Source organism: Bombina bombina, chromosome 1 (genome assembly GCF_027579735.1).
Source record: "Bombina bombina isolate aBomBom1 chromosome 1, aBomBom1.pri, whole genome shotgun sequence".
Classification (NCBI taxonomy): domain Eukaryota; kingdom Metazoa; phylum Chordata; class Amphibia; order Anura; family Bombinatoridae; genus Bombina; species Bombina bombina.
Window position 1 is genome coordinate 217,607,822 of NC_069499.1, and position 24,580 is coordinate 217,632,401.

General features: G+C 38.0%; 1 protein-coding gene across 1 annotated transcript in view; it reads right to left on the reverse strand.

Annotated features, from left to right (window-relative positions):
- The window catches only part of LOC128645091 (kelch-like protein 28), a 183,760-nt gene that overhangs the window by 111,948 nt on the left and 47,232 nt on the right, over positions 1-24,580 (reverse strand).

Sequence of the window (24,580 nt, forward strand, 5' to 3'; positions counted from 1 at the left end):
AAATGAGTATGTTTATATGCATGTATAACGAGTGTGTGTGAGAATATATGTGTGCCTGTGTATCTATGTGTGTATATACAGTACAGAGTATGTTTATATACATGTATACTGTTATATACCATTTATATATTTGTTTTTTACCAAGTATAGCATTTTTAAAAGAGGCAGGTTGCTATACCTGGGCCTTGTGTAAACTGTTAGTATTATAAAAATCCCAATAACACATTTTACCCCAAAGCTTCCACGGTCCACCTCAAAATGTGTGGTTTCCTGTGCATATGTTTTGTGTTAGAGGGTATATGTGGATGTATGTGTTGTGTGTGCATGAAAAAGCCTTTGTGTGTGCATGTAGGTGCCTTTGTGTGTGCATGTAAGAACCTTTGTGTGTGCACATGTGAATGTCTGTGAGTTCATGTTTAAGTGTAGATGTTGGGAACTTGGGACTCTGTTCATGCATGTGAGTGCCTCTTGTTGCTTGTCTGTGTATTATGGTGCTTGACTTTGTATTTGTTTGTGCACACATGATGCCTGCTTGAAGTTATGTGTCTTTGTCTCTGAATGCCTGTTTGTATATGTTCCTATATACACACACACAACACATGTCCTATGTACATGTGCTTGTGGGTATCAGGCGTTTGTGTATGCATTATGTGTGTGCATGTGAATGTCAATAGGTGTTGTGTGTGTGTGCATGTGGATACATCTAGGTGTCTGAATGAATTTAGATGTATGTAGGTGCCTGTATGTGAATGTTTGGGGTTTCCAGTGTGTATACATGTGGATGTCCACTGATTTATATGGCACTGAGGAGGTTAAGGAATAATACAGATATAAATCAGTATTATTCCTCAACCTTTTGAGTGACAAATATCCTTAGTGTAGAAATGTTTTCAAAGTGCACTATATACATTTTCCATATAAAATTAAAAGAAATGTGAAATAAATATGTGTCTTTACTCTTGATAAACATGGATTGATAAAACAAGAGAGAAAAATAATCAGATATTTTTCAGTTTTAAGGCATTATTTTAAGATTAAAAGGGACAGTCTACTCCAGAATTTTTATTGTTTAAAAAGATAGGTTATATTAATATACTTTTTACCCCTTTTATATCTAAGCCTCTGCAGACTGCCCCCTTTCAGTTCTTTTGACAGACTTGCATTTTAGCCAATCAGTGCCCTCTCATAAGTAACTTCATGGGCAGGAGCACAATGTTATCTATATGGAATACAGGAATTAACGCTTGCAAGTTATTAAAAACTGTCAAATACATTCTGATATGAGGCAGCCTTCAATGGCTTAGGAATTAGTATATAAGCCTACTTAGTAAATTGGAAAAAAAAAATAAAGTTGCATGCCCTATCTGATTCATGAACATTTAATATGGACTAGACTGTGCCTTTAAGTGAGGATCATTCGACATAATTTTAGAAGGGTTAGAAAAACACAAAACAATCAAATCAACTTCCAGATGGAAATATATATATATATATATATATATATATATATATATATATATATATATATATATATATATATATCTCAAAATAACAAGAGTATTGCATTGAGCAATTATACTTTTTTATTGGACTAACTATACATTTATAAGATGATAATAATGCAATACTCTTGTTATTTTGATATCTAAATCTCTGGACTAACACGGCTACTCCAATCAACGTATATATATATATATATATATATATATATATATATGTCATTGCCTCAACAGCCACTAACCCTACCGCACATCACTGGTGCACACTTAGTACCTATGGATTTGCTCCTGCATCTTGTAATACGGATCTTTTTGGATCTATAGCTGGACTAATAAAGTTTGACCACTTGGAGAAGAAACTCCTCACGTCTTGATCATTATGTAAGTTAGTATCTAGTTGTTCCATGATACACTGTTTCTTCAAGCAGTTTTTTATCTCTAGGATGCTCGGGATTGCTCTTGATTTCCATTTCTTCAAAATTAAATATCTAGTCGCAAGGATTACCAGGGTGACTATTTTGAATTTAGCCTGAGGGAGACCTAAGTCCTCTATAGGGTAAATTATATTTAGGGGAGATAAAATCAGTGAGGTAATGCCCACCGAATTGATGAGCCAATATTGAATTTTTGACCAGCAATTTCTGATTTTTGGGCAGTACATTTAGCTCCCTTCTCTGGGGTAAAATACATCATGTGTAGTAACTTAACATGTGCCTCCCGCCAGGTGGCGGAGAGAGTGACACGTGAAACTGCTTGGATTGATGGGGTTACTACAGGGGTCACCACTAGATCTTCCAGTAATCTTGCCGTCCATTTAGCCTGAAGTTTTTCTACCATTTCTGGGCCTTTAAAAGAGGTCAGTCTTTGATATATATATATATGAAATGGATTTTTAGCTAGTGAGAGCCAGTTTTCAATTATGCCCAAAGACCAATCCCAGCCAAAATCGTTTACTAGTTTGAGTGTGAAGTGTCTTGCTTGAAGGTAAGAGAAAACATTTTTATTAGAGAGATGGAAGTCCTCTTTAATAGAATCAAAAGTCTTAATACATCTCCTTTGAGAATCAAGAGAGATATTTGCTAGGCCCACAGATTCCCATTTGAAAAAAAGAGCCGATTGTATCCCGGCTTGAAATTGTTGGTTGTTTAAAAGTGGTAAATATTGTGAGACTCTAAATTGAATATGCAACCTAGTGCATAACTTTTTCCACATCTGAATTGGGTTGTAGATGGACTTTATTTTTTTTATTTCGGGAGGAATCATATTATTTTTACAATGTAGGAGAGCTGTTAAGGAGTGCGGCTGGACTATGTTGTTTTCAAGATCAAGACTTGTTACATAGTTAGCCAATCTACCACCACTCTAGCTTGCAATACTACATTGTATGAACGAATGTCTGGTAAAGAGAGTCCCCCATTTTCTGCAGAGAGCATTAGTTTAGAAAGAGAAATCCTAGGTCTCTTATTCTGCCAAATAAAAGAGCGAAGTGCCGAGTTAAAAGATAGGATATCTTTTGTTTTCAAGATAAGTGGAATGTTCTGAAGCACGCACAAAATTTTGCGGAGAAGGGTCATTTTATAAAGTGAAATACGTCCTGACATGGACAGAGGTAGTCTCTTCCAGTCTTTAAAGGCTTGTTTAACTCTGTTGAGTACTGGGAGAAATCCAGATACCGAAATATTTAAATGCATCTTGGACTACAGAAAATGGGATGTTTACACAGGAGTCCTTAGTGTGTTTAAGCCAACATAACTCTGATTTTACAATGTTCACTTTGTAATCGGAGAAAGAACCAAATTGGTCTATAATATCAAGAAGTTTTGGAATATTTCTAGCTGTGTTCGAAATGTAAATCAAAACATCATCTGCATAGAGGGCAATTTGCAGTTCTTTTCCCTTGATTTTAATCCCTTCAAGTTGATGATGGATTTGGATGGCAAGGGGTTCAATAGCAAGGTCGAAAAGGAGGGGGGAGAGAGGGCACCCCTGCCTGGTACCTCTCCCTAATCTTATATCTTGAGTCTTATCACCGTTAACTAAGATTCTTGTAGATGCATTACTATATAGATTGTTAAATAAGCGAAGAAAGTTACCTCCAAGCCTGAATTGCTGAAGCGAGAAAGACAAGTGATCGTAATGTACCAGTGTCAATAGATATGATTGCCATGTCAGAGGTGTCCCCTCCCCCCATCCCCCTTGAGTCCAGCATCTTGAGATGTTCTATTGTCGTAAATACTTCTTCTTATTTTAGCTGATGAATTTCTCTTTAATAGAAAACCAGCTTGGTCTTTATGAATAATAGTAGAAAGCACAGGTTGGAATCTGTATGCTAACATGGACGTGAAGAGCTTGTAATCAGTGTTTAAAAGCGCGATGGGTCTGTATGACTCCTTTTTATCTGGGTCTTTCCCCTGTTTTAAGATGAGGGTTGTGTATGACAAAACAAATTCCTTAGTGGGAGTGTTGCCAGAAATATAGATATCATTAAAAAGTGAAGTTAAGTGTCTTGTTATCTCGGGTGCCAGTATTTTGTACAATTCATTCGGGAGTGCGTCAGGTCCCGGAGCTTTATTAGAGGACAGTCTTTGAATCATTGTAGAGGTTTCTACTTCAGTAAGAGGAGATTGTAGTATTTGAAGTAAATCAGGCGTCAGGGATGGAAAAGCTATATTGTTCCAGAAATTTTCTCACTGCAGGATATTGGAGACTTTGGGGGTATACAGAGACTCATAGTACTCTGCGAATACTTTACAAATTTCTTCAGGGGAATTAAAGTTTCTTTCATGTAATTGGCAGGAGTCCATGAGCTAGTGACGTATGGGATATACATTACTACCAGGAGGGGCAAAGTTTCCCAAACCTCAAAATGCCTATAAATACACCCCTCACCACACCCACAATTCTGTTTTACAAACTTTGCCTCCCATGGAGGTGGTGAAGTAAGTTTGTGCTAGATTTCTACGTTGATATGCGCTTCGCAGCAGGCTGAAGCCCGGTTTTCCTCTCAGAGTGCAGTGAATGTCAGAGGGATGTGAAGGGAGTATTGCCTATTGAATACCATGGTCTTCCTTTAGGGGATCTATTTCATAGGTTCTCTGTTATCGGTCGTAGATATTTCTTCTCCTACCTCCCTTTTCAGATCGACAATATACTCTTAAATACCATTACCTCTACTGATTCTCGTTTCAGTACTGGTTTGGCTATCTACTTTTTGTAGATGAGTGTCTTTGGGTAAGTAAGTCTTATTTTTATTTATGACACTCTCAGCTATGGTTTGGCACTTTATATGTAAAGTTCTAAATATATGTTTTATACTATATTTGCCATGATTCAGGTCAATCAGTTTATTTTCCTTCTTTCAGACTGTCAGTTTCTTTTTTTGGGAAAATGCATATGAATTAATATTTTTCTTACCTAAAATTTTCATTGACTTTTTTCCTCTAAATTGCGGGCTGTTAGGCTTGCGGGTGCAAAAAATGCTAGAATTTATTGCGTCATTTTTGGCGCAAGACTTTTTTGGCGCGAGATTGACGTTTGTCTAACGTCAATAACGTCATTTCCGGTGTCGCAGTTGACGCCGGAAGTTTTCACGTAGTTGCATCATTTTTGACTGTCGTGTTTGTTACAGACGTTTTTGGCGCCAAAAAATATGTGGGCATCATACTTGGCGCCAGTTTTTTTTAACATTATTTAAGTCTCACTTTTTAGTTTCCTTCTGGTTTCTAGAGGCTTGTTCTGTTTGCATTTTTTTCCCATTCTTGAAACTGTCATTTAAGGAATTTGATCATTTTGCTTTATATGTTGTTTTTTCTATTATATATTGCAAGATGTCACAACCTGACCCTGGATCTGAATCTACTTCTGGAAAGACGCTGCCTGATGTCGGTTCTACCAAAGCTAAGTGCATTTGTTGTAAACTTATGCTAACTGTTCCTCCGGCTGTAGTTTGTGTTAGTTGTCATGATAAATTATCAAACGCAGATAATATTTCCATTAGTAATAATCCATTGCCTGTTGTTGCTCCGTCAACATCTAATGTTCAGGATGTTCCTGTTAATGTAAAAGAATTTGTATCTAATTCTATTCGGAAGGCTCTGACTGTTATACCTCCTTCTAGTAAACGTAAAAGGTCTTTTAAAACTTCTCATAAATCAGATGAATTTTTAAATGGCTGCCATCATTCTGACTTATCTATCTCTGATGAGGATCTTTCTGGATCAGAAGATTCTGCCTCAGATATTGACACTGATAAATCTTCATATTTGTTTAAGATGGCGTTTATTCGTTCTTTACTGAAAGAAGTGTTGATTGCATTAGATATGGAGGATATGGACGGCAAAGAAATTGTACCCTTTGCCGTCTGATAGATTAGAGTTTTGGGAGAAAATCCCCAAAGTTGATGGGGCTATTTCTACTCTTGCTAAACGTACTACTATTCCTACGGCAGATAGTACTTCTTTTAAGGATCCTTTAGATAGGAAGCTTGAATCATTTCTAAGGAAGGCTTATTTATGTTCAGGTAATCTTCTTAGGCCTGCTATTTCTTTAGCTAATGTTGCTGCAACTTCCACTTTCTGGTTGGAGGCTTTAGCACAACAAGTGTCGGACCATGATGCGTATAGCATTGTTAAACTTCTTCAACATGCTAATAACTTTGTTTGTGATGCCATTTTTGATATCATTAGGATTGATGTCAGGTATATGTCTTTAGCTATTTTAGCTAGAAGAGCTTTATGGCTTAAATCTTGGAATGCAGATATGACTTCTACGTTATTTGGTTCTCAGTTGGATTCTATAATTTCAACTGTCACTGGGGGGAAAGGAGCTTTTTTGGCTCAGGATAAAAAATCTAAGGGTAAATATAGGGCTCCTAATCGTTTTCGTTCCTTTCGTCAGAATAAGGAACAGAAGCCTGACCCTTCCCCTAAAGGAACGGTCTCCGTTTGGAAACCTTCTCCAATCTGGAATAAATCCAAGCCTTTTAGGAAATCAAAACCAGCTCCCAAGTCCGCATGAAGGTGCGGCCCTCATTAAAGCACAGCTGGTAGGGGGCAGGTTACGATTTTTCAAAGATGTTTGGATCAGTTCGATTCAAAATCATTGGATTCAGAACATTGTTTCTCAAGGGTACAGAATAGGTTTCAAGATAAGACCGCCTGTGAGAAGATTCTTTCTCTCACGCATTCCAGTAAACCCAGTAACGGCTCAGGCGTTTCTGAAATGTGTTTCAGACCTGGAGTCAGCTGGGGTAATTGTGCCAGTTCCAGATCTGGAACGGGGTCTGGGGTTTTATTCAAATCTGTTCATTGTACCGAAGAAAGAGAATTCTTTCAGACCAGTTCTGGATCTAAAAATATTGAATCATTATGTAAGGATACCAACATTCAAAATGGTGACTATAAGGACTATTCTGCCTTTTGCTCAGCAAGGTCATTATATGTCCACAATAGACTTACAGGATGCATATCTTCATATTCCTATTCATCCGGATCACTATCAGTTCCTGAGATTCTCTTTTCTAGACATGCATAACCAATTTGTTGCTCTTCCTTTTGGCCTAGCAACAGCTCCAAGGATCTTTTCAAAGGTTCTCGGTGCCCTTCTCTCTGTAATCAGAGAGCAGGGTATTGCGGTATTTCCTTATTTGGACGATATCTTGGTACTTGCTCAGTCTTCACATTCTGCAGAATCTCACACGAATCAACTCGTGTTGTTTCTTCAAAGACATGGTTGGAGGATCAATTTACCAAAGAGTTCCTTGATTCCTCGGACAAGGGTAACCTTTTTGAGTTTCCAAATAGATTCAGTATCCATGACTTTGTCTCTAACAGACAAGAGACGTCTGAAATTGGTTTCAGCTTGTCGAAACCTTCAGTCTCAATCATTCCCTTCGGTAGCTTTGTGCATGGAAATTTTAGGTCTCATGACTGCAGCATCGGACGTGATCCCCTTTGCTCGTTTTCACATGAGACCTCTCCAGCTTTGTTTGCTGAACCAATGGTGCAGGGATTATACAAAGATATCACTATTAATATCCTTAAATCCCAATGTTCGTTTTTCTCTGACTTGGTGGTTGGATCACCATCATTTAGTTCAAGGCGCAAGTCTTTCAGGTTGGGGAGCTGTATGGGGATCTATGACAGTGCAGGGGGTTTGGGAATCTCAGGAGGCGAGATTACCAATCAACATTTTGAAACTCCGTGCGATTTTCAGAGCTCTTCAGTTCTGGCCTCTTCTGAAGAGAGAATCGTTTATTTGTTTTCAGACAGACAATGTCACAACCGTGGCGTATGTCAATCATCAAGGTGGGACTAACAGTCCTCAGGCTATGAAAGAAGTATCTCGGATACTTGTATGGGCGGAATCCAGCTCCTGTCTAATCTCTGCGGTTCACATCCCAGGTATAGACAACTGGGAAGCGGATTATCTCAGCCGCCAGACGTTATATCCGGGCAAATGGTCTCTTCATCCAGAGGTATTTCTTCAGATTGTTCAGATATGGGGACTTCCAGAAATAGATCTGATGGCTTCTCATCTAAACAGGAAACTTCCCAGGTATCTGTCCAGATCCAGGGATCCTCAGGCGGAAGCGGTGGATGCGTTGTCACTTCCTTGGAATTATCATCCGGCTTATATTTTTACGCCTCTAGTTCTTCTTACAAAAGTGATTTCCAAAATCATAATGGAACGTTCGTTTGTGCTGCTGGTGGCTCCAGCATGGCCACACAGGTTTTGGTATGCGGATCTTGTTCGGATGGCCAGTTGCCAACCTTGGACACTTCCGTTAAGGCCAGACCTTCTATCTCAAGGCCCATTTTTTCATCAGGATCTCAAATCATTAAATTTGAAGGTATGGAAATTGAGCGCTTAATACTTAGTCATAGAGGTTTCTCTGACTCTGTGATTAATACTATGTTACAGGCTCGTAAATCTGTGTCTAGAAAGATTTATTACAGAGTTTGGAAGACTTACATTTCTTGGTGTTCTTCTCATAAATTCTCTTGGCATTCTTTTAGAATTCCTAGAATTTTACAGTTTCTTCAGGATGGTTTGGATAAGGGTTTGTCTGCAAGTTCCTTGAAAGGACAAATCTCTGCTCTTTCTGTTCTGTTTCACAGAAAAATTGCTAATCTTTCTGATATTCATTGTTTTGTACAGGCTTTGGTTCGTATCAAGCCTGTCATTAAGTCAATCTCTCCTCCTTGGAGTCTTAATTTGGTTTTGAGGGCTTTACAGGCTCCTCCGTTTGAGCCTATGCATTCTCTGGACATTAAATTACTTTCTGGGAAAGTCTTGTTCCTTTTGGCCATCTCTTCTGCTAGAAGAGTTTCTGAGTTATCTGCTCTTTCTTGTGAGTCTCCTTTTCTGATTTTTCATCAGGATAAGGCGGTTTTGCAGACTTCATTTAAATTTTTACCTAAAGTTGTGAATTCTAACAACATTAGTAGAGAAATTGTTGTCCCTTCGTTGTGTCCTAATCCTAAGAATTCTCTGGAGAGATCTTTACATTCTTTGGATGTAGTAAGAGGTTTGAAATATTATGTTGAAGCTACTAAAGAGTTCAGAAAGACCTCTAGTCTATTTGTTATCTTTTCTGGTTCTAGGAAAGGTCAGAAGGCTTCTGCCATTTCTTTGGCGTCTTGGTTAAAGCTTTTGATTCATCATGCTTATGTGGAGTCGTTTAAATCCCCGCCTCAAAGGATTACGGCTCATTCTACTAGGTCAGTTTCTACTTCCGGGGCTTTTGAGAATGAAGCTTCTGTTGATCAGATTCGCAAAGCAGCAACTTGGTCTTCTTTGCATACTTTTACTAAATTCTACCATTTTGATGTTTTTTCCTCCTCAGAAGCAGTTTTTTGTAGAAAAGTACTTCAGGCAGCTGTTTCAGTTTGATTCTTCTGCTTATAATTTCAGTTTTTTTCATTATAAAGATTAAAACTTTTTGATTTGGGTTGTGGATTGTTTTTTCAGCGGAATTGGCTGTCTTTATTTTATCCCTCCCTCTCTAGTGACTCTTGCGTGGAAGTTCCACATCTTGGGTATCTGCTATCCCATACGTCACTAGCTCATGGACTCTTGCCAATTACATGAAAGAAAACATAATTTATTTAAGAACTTACCTGATAAATTCATTTCTTTCATATTAGCAAGAGTCCATGAGGCCCACCCTTTTTTGTGGTGGTTATGATTTTTTTGTATAAAGCACAATTATTCCAATTCCTTGTTTGATGCTTTCGCTCCTTTCTTATCACCCCACGTCTTGGCTATTCGTTAAACTGAATTGTGGGTGTTGTGAGGGGTGTATTTATAGGCATTTTGAGGTTTGGGAAACTTTGCCCCTCCTGGTAGGAATGTATATCCCATACGTCACTAGCTCATGGACTCTTGCCAATATGAAAGAAATGAATTTATCAGGTAAGTTCTTACATAAATTATGTTTTTGCTGTTATTTGTAATAGATTTTATTATGGTAGAGCCTCTTTCCGCTTTAACCAGGTTCGCCAGAAGCTTCCCTGTTTTGTTACCATAATGGTATAGTTTATCCTGTAATCTGAGGTCTCTCTGTGTAATTTTGTAGAGTAAAAAGGAATCCCTTTCTTTCAATGCTGAGTTGTACCTAGACCAATTTTCAGGCGTTTTGTATAGGATGTACCGATTATATGCATTTGTGACAGCCCTCAGTACTTCGTGTTCCCTTCTTTTATTTTTTTCGACCTAGAGATGATATACGCTAGTATTTCCCCACGTAGAACCGCCTTTGCAGTTTCCCAGAACAGAGCAGGTTGGGGAATGTGTTGTTGGTTGAGAAGTGCATATGCACGAAATCTAGAGGTAAGCCAATTTTTAAATTTTAAATCGGATGCTAAGTACCGTGGAAATAGAAAACCAGGGTTCCTACTCCCCGGGGTTAGACTGAAATTTGAGAGTGATCGGAGCGTGATCTGAAATAGTGATGGCTAAAATCTTGGTAGTTACCTTCATTTTAAATACTCTTTCGTCCACTAAAAAAAAAGGTCAATTTTCGAGAGAGTTTTATGGGCTTTCGAGTGACATGTAAATTCCCTAAGATCAGAATTTTGAACCCTCCAGATATCACAGAGTTTTAAATTTCGAAAAAGTTTAATGAATAATTTAGACTCAAGTTTGTCTCTCTTAGTTTTAAGTGGAACAGGGTTCTGCCTGAGCCTGTCAAATGGATATTGGGGGGCCATATTAAAATCGCCTCCGAGAATCAGGAACCCTTCTGCAAATGAAAGAAGCTTATTTTGCAACATTTCCCAAAAGGGAAGATTAAAAACATTGGGGGCGTATACATTACATAGTGTGTATAGTGTTTTTGAAATCTTCCCTCTTGATCTGTATCTATTTGAATAACTTTGTAGAGGAGTTTCTTCCCCAAGAGAATCGCTACCCCGCTTTTTCTTTTTGTGGTAGAAGAGAATAAGACTTCCTTAACCCAGGAAGATTTAAGTTTTAGGACTTCCTCTGGTTTTAGATGTGTTTCTTGTAGAAAAGCTACGTCGGTATTAATCTTTCTTAATTGGGCGAGTATTGCCTTCCGTTTAATTGGAGAGGTAAGACCTCCAATATTCCATGAGGTCATTTTGAGGAAGAAAGAAAGAAAAGAGAATTAACCCTATAATCCCTCATGGAACAAGCACCTTGGAAAGGCTTAGCCTTGCTTCCCAACCCCAACCCGTGTAATATCCATTTAGCCATCTAAGTCGTCCTGAATAGTTATCCCTTTTGTAGTTAAATGAATCCTTTCAGATTTTATCTTGAGGAAAGGATTCAGCATAGAATTTGGCTGCGTCTCGTGCTGTTTCAAAAAAATATACGTGTCCGTCAGTAGTAAGTTTCAACCTAGCGGGATACAGCAGGGTTGCTTGGACACCTCTTTTTATGAAATTTGTGCAATGTGGGGCAAGATCCCTCCTTTTGGCAGCTGTACCTGCGGAGTAGTCTTGAAACAAATAAATTTTTGCCTCATTTAAAAAGAAGAACATACAATTTTAAACAACTTTCAAATTTAATTCTATTATCAAATTTTCTTCATTCTCTTGTTATCCATTGCTGAAGGGACAGCATTGCACTAATGTCAGGAAGCTGAAAATATCTATTTAGCCAATCACAAGAGACAAATGTGTGCAGGTACCAATTAGCAGCAGCTCCCACTAGTGTAGGAAATGTGCGTATTCATTTTTTAACAAGGGATACTAAGAGAATGAAGCAAATTTGAAAATAGAAGTGAATTTAAAATTACATGCTCTATCTGAATCATGCAAGTTTAATTTTGACTTTCCTATCCCTTTAAGCTAAAATGAGCTAATATTAGATTTATTGCCAAATTATTAACAATATGGTAAATTATGCAATTCATTTATGGTTAGTATAAGTAACATGTTTAAATAAAAGAAAATGTTTTAATACTGCAAAGTACTGCACTGCCCCACCTAGATACTTTATAATGCTACCCGGCTGGCCAAATTTGTGTGGTCAAGGGTAAGAGCATGCATAGCACATGGTCAAAATTAATTAAGTTCATACAGCATAAGCATAACATGAGATATGGCTCTGCAATGAAAAGGTTAATATGAACTTAAGACTGGACAATGCCAACAGACCTACAGTATCCCTTTAACTAAAATGCAACAAATGAAATAAACACAGTGCAGAACAAATCCAGAGCTAAATTGCACCTAGAAATGCCCTTAACCACATGTGTGAAGTTAATGCATACTAGACGTTAATTAGGTCCCATGACAGTTAACACCAAAGTAACCTATAAGTGTTCTAACTCTGTGTTTCCTAAATATAGATCAGTGCAATATGTTTATGGCTGCAGACAAGAGATGCAACATACCTGTTCATGTGAGAAGGACCATAACCACCAATAGCATATATCATGCCATCCAACACAGCGCCAGCAAAACAACTCCTAGTTTTGATCATTGGTGCCACTGGCTGCCATTCATTTGCTTTGGGTATGTACTTTTCAACTGATTGTAAACAGGAATCTCCATTATAGCCTCCCAAAGCATAGAGTTCCCCGGCAAAAGCAACTGCTCCAAGAGTACTCCGGCATTCTGTCATTCTCTCCACTGATGTCCATGTGTTTGTTTCTGTATCCCATCTTTCCACAGAATTTTCAAATTTTCTGTAGTTGACAGTTTGTCTGACATGGGTTACAATTCCTCCAACAACATACAGGCCCATTTATCAAGCTCCGTACGGAGCTTGAAGGGCCGTGTTTCTGGCGAGTCTTCAGACTCACCAGAAACACAACTTATGAAGCAGCGGTCTAAAGACCGCTGCTTCATAACCCTGTCCGCCTGCTCTGAGCAGGCGGACAGGAATCGCCGGACATCAACCCGATCGAATGAGATCGGGATGATTGACAGCTCCCTGCTGGCGGCCGATTGGCCGCGAGTCAGCAGGGGGCGGCGTTGCACCAGCAGCTCTTGTGAGCTGCTGGTGCAATGTTAAATGCGGAGAGCGTATTGCTCTCCGCATTTAGCGAGGTCTTGCGGACCTGATCCGCAGTGTCGGATCAGGTCCGCAAGCCCTTTGATAAATGGGCCTGATAGACTTTTTGATCCAGGATACACAACCCAAATTCAAATCGTGCATAACTAAGTGGAGCCAGTCCTATCCAGGAATCATCCTGAGGAAAATACATCTCCATACTGGTAAAAGAACAAACAATACAATACAATGAGACCGAGGTGCAACTAACAATCTGAACCAAATGTTAAAACAGGATATGCACTGATTTGCCACTAGAATTCGTAAATATACATATACGTACATACAGCTGTGTACTTCGCACTAATGCTGATTGTTTAAAAGGCTTTTCCTATTAATGCTCAATGGCCACAGTAAAGTGAAAACTAAACTTTTATGATTCAAATTTTAAACAACTTTCAAATGTACTTCTATTATCAAATCTGCTTTGTTCTCATTGTATCCTTTGTTGAAGAGTCTAGCTAATACAATGGTATATGCATAACATTGATATAAGCATTGTTGCAAACACAGCTCTTAGCTAAAAACACATGCACACTCCTGAGCTCACCTAGGATTATTCTCTAACAAAGGATACCAAGAGAACTATGCAAATTTTTAAACAGCAGTAAAATGGAAAGTTGCTATATAAACCCATTTAAAAGGAAAGAAAACACCTTGTAATTATAAGACATTTCTGTTGTGTTGCTATAGAATAACATATCAGCTAGTATACGAGTTGTGCGTTCGTGTTTTAATACTGAAAAAATGGTAATTTCAGCGTTAAAACAGCACCACAGCCATTACAAGTCCTGTCGGTATAGCTGTACCGCAAGCCTTTTAGCCTGTAATGCGACATCAGTACCGCACTCGTAAAAATTACGTTTTTTTCATGGGTTTCCCATAGCGCTGCCATTACGAGTTTTGCAGTGAGGCTAAAATACCTGCGTTATGCCCTAAAACGACAAGATCCATAACGCCATCTAAAAGCAGTAGTTATGAGTTTTACGCTACAAATCTGTAACCTAAAACTCATAACTAAACTGCTACAAAGTGCACTAAACACCCATAAGCTACCTATTAACCCCTAAACCGAGGCCCTCCCGCATCGCAAACACTATATTAAAGTTATTAACCCCTAATCTGCCGCTCCCTACATCGTCACCACTATACTAAAGTTATTAACCCCTAAACCGCCACCCTCCCGCATTGCAAACACTATTTAAATATTATTAACCTCTAATCTGCCGTCTGCCCCCAATATACTTAAGTTATTAAGCCGTACACCGCCGTCACTATAATAAACCTATTAACCCCTAAATCGCAAGCCCCCCACATCGCAATAAACTAAATTAAACTAGTAACCCCTAAACCTAACGCCCTCCTAACTTTAGATTAAAATTACAATTTCCCTATCTTAAATTAAATTAAAACTTACCTGTCAAATTAAAAAAAACTAAGTTTAAACTAACAATTAAACTAATATAATTATTAAACTAAAATTAAACTAACTAAATTAAACTAAACATTAAAAAATCCTAACACTACTCTAAAAATTACAAAGTATCTAATTACTAAAAGACTAAATTATGAAAAATAACAAACAAAAATATCCAAAATAAAAAAATTACACCTAATCCAATAGCCCTATCAAAATAAAAAAGCCCACCCAAAATAAAAAAAACTAGCCTACAATAAACTACCAATAGCCCTTAAAAGGGCCTTTTGTAGGGCATTGCTCTAAGTTAAACAGCTCTTTTACCTATAAAAAAAATTACAAAGACCCCGCCAACAGTAAAACCCACAACCCAACCAACCCCCCCAAAATAAAAAACCTAACTCTAAAAAAACCTAAGCTACCCATTGCCCTGAAAAAGGCATTTGGATGGGCATTTCCCTTAAAAGGGCATTTAGCTCTTTTGCTGCCCAAACCCTAAACTAAAAAAAAAATACCCACTCAAAAAACCCTTAATAAAAAAAAACTATCACTAACCCCCAAAGATCCACTTACAGTTTTTGAAGTCCCGCTTGAACAATCTTCATCCAGGCGGCCTCTTCAATCCTCATCCCGGCGTCAAAGTCCTCATCCAAGCGGCGAGAAGTCTTCATCCAGGCAGCCTCTTCAAACTTAATCCAGGCAGCCTCTTCAAACTTAATCCAGGCGGCATCTTCTATCTTGATCCCGGCAGTGCGGAGCGGGTCCATCCTGAAGGCATCCAGCGCGGAGCATCCTCTTCATACAGTTGCCGCCGTATACTGAATCTTCAATGCAAGGTACGCGATTCAAGATGGGGTCTCTTACATTCCTATTTGCTAAAAAATTTGAATCAGCCAATAGAATGAGAGCTGCTTAAATCCTATTGGCTGATTTGAACAGCCAATAGGATTTTAGCAGCTCTAATTCATATTGGCTGATTCAAATTTTTCAGCCAATAGGAATGCAAGGGACGCCATCTTGAAACGGCTCCCTTGCATTGAAGATTCAGTGTACGGCGACTGTATGAAGAGGATGCTTCGCGCCGGATGTCTTCAGGAAGGACCCGCTCCGCGCCGCCAGGATGAAGATTGAAGAGGTCGCCTGGATGAAGACTTCTCGCCACTTGCATGAGGACTTCACCGCTGGGATGAAGATTGAAGAGGCCGTCTGGATGAAGACTTCTCGCCGCATGGATGAGGACTTCGCCGCCAGGGTGAAGATCGTTCAAGCGGGCCTTCAAAAACTGTAAGTGGATCGTCGGGGGATAGTGTTAGGCTTTTTTTAAGGGTTTTTTGGGTGGGTTTTTATTTCAGATTAGGGTTTGGGTAGCAAAAGAGCAATGCCCATACAAATGCCCTTGTCAGAGCAATGGGTAGCTTAGGTTTTTTAGATGTTTTTTTTTTTATTTTGTGGGTTTGGGGGGGTGGGGGTTTGTAATGTTAGTGGGTGTTTGTATTTTTTTTATATAGGTAAAAGAGCTGTTTAACTTAGGGCAATGCCCTACAAAAGGCCCTTTTAAGGGCCATTAGTAGTTTATTCTAGATTAGGTTTTTTATTTTGGGGTGTTTTTTTTTTTTAAATGGGTATTAGAATAGGAATCATTTTAATTATTTTGGATAATTTGTTTGTTATTTTTTGTAATGTATTTTTTTTTCGTTTTGGGGTGGGATTTTATTTTTAGATTAGGGCTTGGGCAGCAAAATAGCTAAATGCCCTTTTAAAGGAAATGCCCATACAAATGCCCTTTTCAGGGCAATGGGTAGATTAGGTTTTACTTTATTTTTTATTTTGGGGGTTTGGGGGGTGGGGTTTTTATACTGTTAGGGGGTGTTTGAGTTTTTTGGTAGCAAAAGAGCTGTTAACTTTAGGGCAATGCCCTACAAAATGCCCTTTTAAGGACCTTTTAAGGGCCCTTGCCAGTTTATTCTAGATAAAGCTTTTTATTTAGTTTTTTTATGTTTTTTTAAAGGGTATTAGAATAGGAATAATTTTAATATTTTTTGTAATGGTAGTTTTTTAAATTTTTTGTGATTTTAGTGTTTTTTATTTTTTGTAATTTTAGGTTTTAGTGTAAGGTAGCTTAGGTTTTATTTCACAGGTATGTTTGTATTTATTTTAACTAGGTAGTTAATAAATAGTTAATAACTATTTACTAACTAGTCTACCTAGTTAAAATAAATACAAACTTACATGTGAAATAAAAATAAAACCTAAGCTAGCTACAATATAACAATTAGTTATATTGTAGCTAGCTTAGGTTTTATTTCACAGGTAAGTATATATTTTGTTAATTGTAAGTTTAATTTAGCTCTATTGTAATGTTAAAGTTAGGGGGGGGTTAGGGTTACAGTTACGTTAGGTGTAGGGGTAGGTGTTAATAGTTTAATTTAGATTTGTGCGATGTGGGGGGCGGGCGGTTTAGGGGTTAATAGGTTTATTTAGTTGTGGCAATGTCGGGGAGCTGCGGAATAGGGGTTAATAACTTTAGTATAGTGGCGGCGATATTGGGGACGGCAGATTAGGGGTTAATAAAATTATGTAGGTGCCGGCGATGTCGGTGGGGGGCAGATTAGGGGTGTTTAGATTCAGAGTTTTCCCCATAGGCATCAATGGGGCTGCGTTACGGAGCTTTTCTTTCCACGATTGCAGGTGTTAGACTTTTTTCTGACCCGCTCTCCCCATTGATGTCTATGGGGAAAGCGTGCACGAGCACATCAAAACAGCACTTGTATTTTGTGCGGTATGGAGCTTAAAAGCACCATATCGCAAGCACATGCCGGCTGTTTCAAAACTTGTAATGGCAGGGCTATGGAGGGTGAAAAAACGCAACTTTAGTTGTGTTCGTTTCGCACCCTCTATAGTGCAAAACTTGTAATCTAGGTGAATGTTTTTAAAACAAACATGTTTTTTTCAATAGCCAAACTGCACCCACAATTTGCCTTATTTGGAAGAGCTAGCCTGGGCTTTAGTAAGCAGACTATCAGGCTAGCCACATAAAGAACTAGATTACAAGTGGAGAACTAATTTATCACACGCCTGCAAATGGGCAAATTCACCCGTTTCAGGCGTGTGATAAATAACCAGCCATTACAAATGTGCGCCAACTAACCCCCCCCCCCTCAAAAAAAAAAAGTGTAGTGTCTTTTAAAAAAGAAAAAAAAAGGCACTAGGCAGTTTTGGGAGCTAAAGTTAAATCATGAAAGTTTAATTTTGACTTGAGTGTCCCTTTAAGAGCTAAATCACACGAAAACGGTGCAAAATATACACTGAAAGTTGCCTCATTATGCATAATTAAACATTTTCTATACAAATCTATAGGTGTTTACTGTCCCTTTATATTAAATTTTTACTTTACTGCCCCTTTAAACCACTTTTACATCATATTTTTCAGGCAATTGTAGAATGTTCTTTAATGTGGATGTCAGGGAAGTTTTCAGTACAGTGTAACTTTAAAGGGTCATAAAAGGGAAGAAAAAGCTTTAATAAGTTAGATCATTTTATTATTGCACTATTGTTCTCGTGTAACTGTGTGTTTAATACAATACATAGTTAAAGTCAGCTCCGGGACAGCAATGCACTACTGGGAGGTAGCTCAACACATGGTTGACCCAGTGACAAGACATGTGTTGCCACTAGGGTACCGATACCAAGTATTTGCATGAGTACTTGTACTCGTGAAAATGCATCGATACTTAAAGGGACAGTCTACACCAAAATTGTTCTTATTTGAAAAGATAGATAATTCTTTTATTACCCATTCCCCGTTTTTGCATAACCAACACAGTTATATTAATATACTTTTTACCTCTGTGATTACCTTGTATCTAAGCAATTGCAGACAGCCTCCTTATCTAAGTGCCTTTGACAGACATGCAGTGTAGTCAATCAGTGAAGACTCCCAAATAACTTAACGGGAGTGAGCACAATGTTATCTATATGACACATGTGAACTAGCACAGTCTAACTGTGAAAAACTTTCAAAATGCTCTGAGCTAGGAGGCGGTTTTCAACTGTTTAGAAATCAGTTTGAGACTAGCTAGGTTTAACTTTTCAAAAATACCACCAAGGGAACAAAGCAAATTTGATGATGAAAGTAAATTGGAAAGTTGTTTAAAATTGCATGCCCTATCTGAATCATGAAAGTTTAGTTTTGAGTAGACTGTCCCTTTAAACTGATACCTCCACTTCCTACCCATATGCTATCTTGTGACGTTTTTTCAAACTGCATGTTCCCATTTAATTTTAAGCTGTAGTGTAGTGTAAACTAAACTAAAAATTGTTTACTACTGTTCTGCCAATACAAATTGCTGTTATTTGTATTATTGTAGGAGAGATCACTGTACCCCGTTCAGACAAACCCCTGAAGTACTGGTCAGTTAATAAACTGAGATTTCCAGCTCTGGCTAAAATGGTCCAAAAATATCTTTCTGCCCCAAGCAGTAGTGTGGAAAGTGAAAGACTGTTCAACTTAGAGTCAAACCTCCTTACTGATAGCAAAAACAGACTTATAGCTGAACATGCAGAGAGGCTTCTTTTCTGTTCCTTAACCCCTTAACGACCAAGGACGTACGCCACACGTCCTAAAAAAAAAAAACAGTTAATGACCGAGGACGTGTGGCGTACGTCCTTGGTCTGGAAAGCAGCTGGAAGCGATCCTGCTCGCTTCCAGCTGCTTTCCGGTTATTGCAGTGATGCCTAGATATCGAGGCATCCATATCGAGGCATCCTGCAATAACCCCCCTTGGCCATCCGATGCAGAGAGAGCCACTCTGTGGCCCTCTCTGCACCGGACATCGGTGGCCGGTATCGTTGGTGGGTGGGAGCAAGTCTGGGAGGCGGGTGGGCGGCCATCGATGTGCCGAGTGGACTGGAGGGGGGCGGGACGGGGCGGGAGCGGGAGGGAACCGCTACACTACAGAAAAATAAACTTGCAAAAGTAAAAAAATAAAACATTTTTGAAAGCTGTAAATAAACAGCTAAGAGATCTGGAAGGGGTGGGGGGTTGATCTTGGGGGGGGGGGGAAAGCTACACTACAGAAAAGGTTTTTTTTTTTAAAAAAAGGCACATTTTTTCACTAAACTGGGTACTGGCAGACAGCTGCCAGTACCCAAGATGGCGCCCATTAAGGCAGAGGGGGAGGGTTAGAGAGCTCTTTGGTGGGGGATCAGTGAGGCTGGGGGCTAAGGGGGGATCCTACACAGCAGCATATGTAAATATGCTAAAAAAAACCCCACAAAAAAAAGCCCAAATATAGCTTTTATTTTAGTACTGGCAGAGTTTCTGCCAGTACTTAAGATGGCGGGGACAATTGTGGGGTGGGGGAGGGAAGAGAGCTGTTTGGGAGGGATCAGGGGGTCTCATGTTTCAGGTGGGAGGCTGAGCTCTACACTAAAGCTAAAATTAACCCTGCAAGCTCCCTACAAGCTACATAATTAACCCCTTCACTGCTAGCCATAATACACGTGTGAAATGCAGCGGCATTTGGCGGCCTTCTAATTACCAAAAAGCAACGCCAAAGCCATATATGTCTGCTATTTCTGAACAAAGGGGATCCCAGAGAAGCATTTACAACCATTTGTGCCATAATTGCACAAGCTGTTTGTAAATGATTTCAGTGAGAAACCAAAAGTTTGTGAAAAAATTTGTAAAAAAGTGAACGATTTTTTGTATTTAATTGCATTTGGCGGTGAAATGGTGGCATGAAATATACCAAAATGGGCCTAGATGAATACTTTGGGATGTCTACTAAAAAAAAATATATACATGTCAATGGATATTCAGAGATTCCTGAAAGATATTAGTGTTCTAATGTAACTAGCGCTAATTTTGAAAAATAATGGTTTGGAAATAGCAAAGTGCTACTTGTATTTATGGCCCTATAACTTACAAAAAAAGCAAAGAACATGTAAACATTGGGTATTTCTAAACTCAGGACAAAATTTAGAAACTATTTAGCACGGGTGTTTTTTGGTGGTTGTAGATGTGTAACAGATTTTGGGGGTCATAGTTAGAAAAAGTGTGTTTTTTTCAATTTTTTCCTCATATTTTATAATTTTTTTTATAGTAAATTATAAGATATGATGAAAATAATGGTATCTTTAGAAAGTCCATTTAATGGCGAGAAAAACGGTATATAATATGTGTGGGTACAGTAAATGAGTAAGATGAAAATTACAGCTAAACACAAACACCGCAAAAATTTAAAAATAGCCTTGGTCCCAAACGGACAGAAAATGGAAAAGTGCTGTGGTCATTAAGGGGTTAAAAAGAACTTGCCACTAACTTTTGAAAAATTATTCTAATTGCTAAATTGCCTTTTTACTGCTAGTTCTCATCTTGCACAATGATGTTCAAAACATACTGTACTCTGTGGAACATCCATAGGTTAGCTTATATAATTGTAGGAAGAGTACTCATGGCAAAAATTAAGTTAATTCCAATGAACACTCATCCTGCAATTATAGGACTAGATTTAGATTACATTTGATTGGTAAGCTTTATCAATACTTTGTTCACATTTCCAACTCCATAGACTTTAATGGTCAAATGTAATTTAGCCCATAGTGTTGTTCCCCATGATTAAACAGTGCACTGTTCTATTTTTTACTGTATTGCACTTTTGGTTGGTTGTGATTTTATATTTGTTATTTGTTGTTATTATTAATATATTTTATTGTAATATTTTTATTTATAAACATGTTCTGTGAACTTTATGACAAATAAAACTGTTTTATTATTTCATAATGTCTTTGAAGTTACAGTCCTTCATAATTATAAAAAAGGAATCTTAAATAATTAGTCTGTATTGTGCTTGGTTATCTGTCACATGACATAAAAAAAAAAAAAGTATCGGTAATTGGTATCGGCGAGTATTTGAAAACAAGTATCGGTACTTGTACTCGGTCTTAAAAAAATGGTATTGGTGCAACCCTAGTTGCCACCAATCACCGGAAAGATCCCAGTAATCCATTGCTGCCCCTAAGCATGCCTAGGTGTGCTTTACAACAAAGGATAGAAAAAGGACAAAGTACATTTGCTAACAGAAGTAAATTAAATTAAGTCTCTTAAAACTACATGCTCTATCGAAACCATTTAAGAGCCAGCAATAATCAGAATAGCCAGCCACATATTTTTAGGAGCCAAGCAAGGGTGGTTTTAAATAGTCATATATAGAATAAAACAAAGAGTTAATAGCTAGAAGTAAATTTCAAGGAGTACTGGCACCTGAGGTTTGTCCAGTCTGGGTTTTAAAACATTGAGCGTTTACATTACTAGCTTTGTTCCATAAATGCTTCTAAACATAAATAGCAACAATAAATTAGATTGGATTTTTTCAGTGCCTGACAACCAATACAAAACTTAGTAACAATTCAAGTAATTTGGTCATTTTTAACATACTAAATATTCCAAAAAGTGAGTCTTTGGGAGACTGTAAATTAGGGCTGTAGCCAAAAACAATTTTGTATCAGATACAGATGTTTAAAGCACTGAATCATAACTTTTGTGCTAAAGTACCCTGCAAAAATCGGTGGCCGGTATCGTTGGTGGGTGGGAGCAAGTCTGGGAGGCGGGTGGGCGGCCATCGATGTGCCGAGTGGACTGGAGGGGGGGCGGGACGGGGCGGGAGCGGGAGGGAACCGCTACACTACAGAAAAATAAACTTGCAAAAGTAAAAAAATAAAACATTTTTGAAAGCTGTAAATAAACAGCTAAGAGATCTGGAAGGGGTGGGGGGTTGATCTTGGGGGGGGGAAGCTACACTACAGAAAAGGTTTTTTTTTTTAAAAAAAGGCACATTTTTTCACTAAACTGGGTACTGGCAGACAGCTGCCAGTACCCAAGATGGCGCCCATTAAGGCAGAGGGGGAGGGTTAGAGAGCTCTTTGGTGGGGGATCAGTGAGGCTGGGGGCTAAGGGGGGATCCTACACAGCAGCATATGTAAATATGCTAAAAAAAAACCACAAAAAAAGCCCAAATATAGCTTTTATTTTAGTACTGGCAGAGTTTCTGCCAGTACTTAAGATGGCGGGGACAATTGTGGGGTGGGGGAGGGAAGAGAGCTGTTTGGGAGGGATCAGGGGGTCTCATGTTTCAGGTGGGAGGCTGAGCTCTACACTAAAGCTAATTAACCCTGCAAGCTCCCTACAAGCTACATAATTAACCCCTTCACTGCTAGCCATAATACACGTGTGAAATGCAGCGGCATTTGGCGGCCTTCTAATTACCAAAAAGCAACGCCAAAGCCATATATGTCTGCTATTTCTGAACAAAGGGGATCCCAGAGAAGCATTTACAACCATTTGTGCCATAATTGCACAAGCTGTTTGTAAATGATTTCAGTGAGAAACCAAAAGTTTGTGAAAAAATTTGTAAAAAAGTGAACGATTTTTTGTATTTAATTGCATTTGGCGGTGAAATGGTGGCATGAAATATACCAAAATGGGCCTAGATGAATACTTTGGGATGTCTACTAAAAAAAATATATACATGTCAATGGATATTCAGAGATTCCTGAAAGATATTAGTGTTCTAATGTAACTAGCGCTAATTTTGAAAAATAATGGTTTGGAAATAGCAAAGTGCTACTTGTATTTATGGCCCTATAACTTACAAAAAAAGCAAAGAACATGTAAACATTGGGTATTTCTAAACTCAGGACAAAATTTAGAAACTATTTAGCACGGGTGTTTTTTGGTGGTTGTAGATGTGTAACAGATTTTGGGGGTCATAGTTAGAAAAAGTGTGTTTTTTTCAATTTTTTCCTCATATTTTATAATTGTTTTTATAGTAAATTATAAGATATGAAAAAAATAATGGTATCTTTAGAAAGTCCATTTAATGGCGAGAACAACGGTATATAATATGTGTGGGTACAGTAAATGAGTAAGATGAAAATTACAGCTAAACACAAACACCGCAAAAATTTAAAAATAGCCTTGGTCCCAAACGGACAGAAAATGGAAAAGTGCTGTGGTCATTAAGGGGTTAAAAAGAACTTGCCACTAACTTTTGAAAAATTATTCTAATTGCTAAATTGCCTTTTTACTGCTAGTTCTCATCTTGCACAATGATGTTCAAAACATACTGTACTCTGTGGAACATCCATAGGTTAGCTTATATAATTGTAGGAAGAGTACTCATGGCAAAAATTAAGTTAATTCCAATGAACACTCATCCTGCAATTATAGGACTAGATTTAGATTACATTTGATTGATAAGCTTTATCAATACTTTGTTCACATTTCCAACTCCATAGACTTTAATGGTCAAATGTAATTTAGCCCATAGTGTTGTTCCCCATGATTAAACAGTGCACTGTTCTATTTTTTACTGTATTGCACTTTTGGTTGGTTGTGATTTTATATTTGTTATTTGTTGTTATTATTAATATATTTTATTGTAATATTTTTATTTATAAACATGTTCTGTGAACTTTATGACAAATAAAACTGTTTTATTATTTCATAATGTCTTTGAAGTTACAGTCCTTCATAATTATAAAAAAGGAATCTTAAATAATTAGTCTGTATTGTGCTTGGTTATCTGTCACATGACATTAAAAAAAAAAAAGTATCGGTAATTGGTATCGGCGAGTATTTGAAAACAAGTATCGGTACTTGTACTCGGTCTTAAAAAAATGGTATTGGTGCAACCCTAGTTGCCACCAATCACCGGAAAGATCCCAGTAATCCATTGCTGCCCCTAAGCATGCCTAGGTGTGCTTTACAACAAAGGATAGAAAAAGAACAAAGTACATTTGCTAACAGAAGTAAATTAAATTAAGTCTCTTAAAACTACATGCTCTATCGAAACCATAAGGTTTTTTTTTTTTACTTTCATGTCCTTTCAAGTCAGAGGCCAGCAACATTTAAGAGCCAGCAATAATCAGAATAGCCAGCCACATATTTTTAGGAGCCAAGCAAGGGTGGTTTTAAATAGTCATATATAGAATAAAACAAAGAGTTAATAGCTAGAAGTAAATTTCAAGGAGTACTGGCACCTGAGGTTTGTCCAGTCTGGGTTTTAAAACATTGAGCGTTTACATTACTAGCTTTGTTCCATAAATGCTTCTAAACATAAATAGCAACAATAAATTA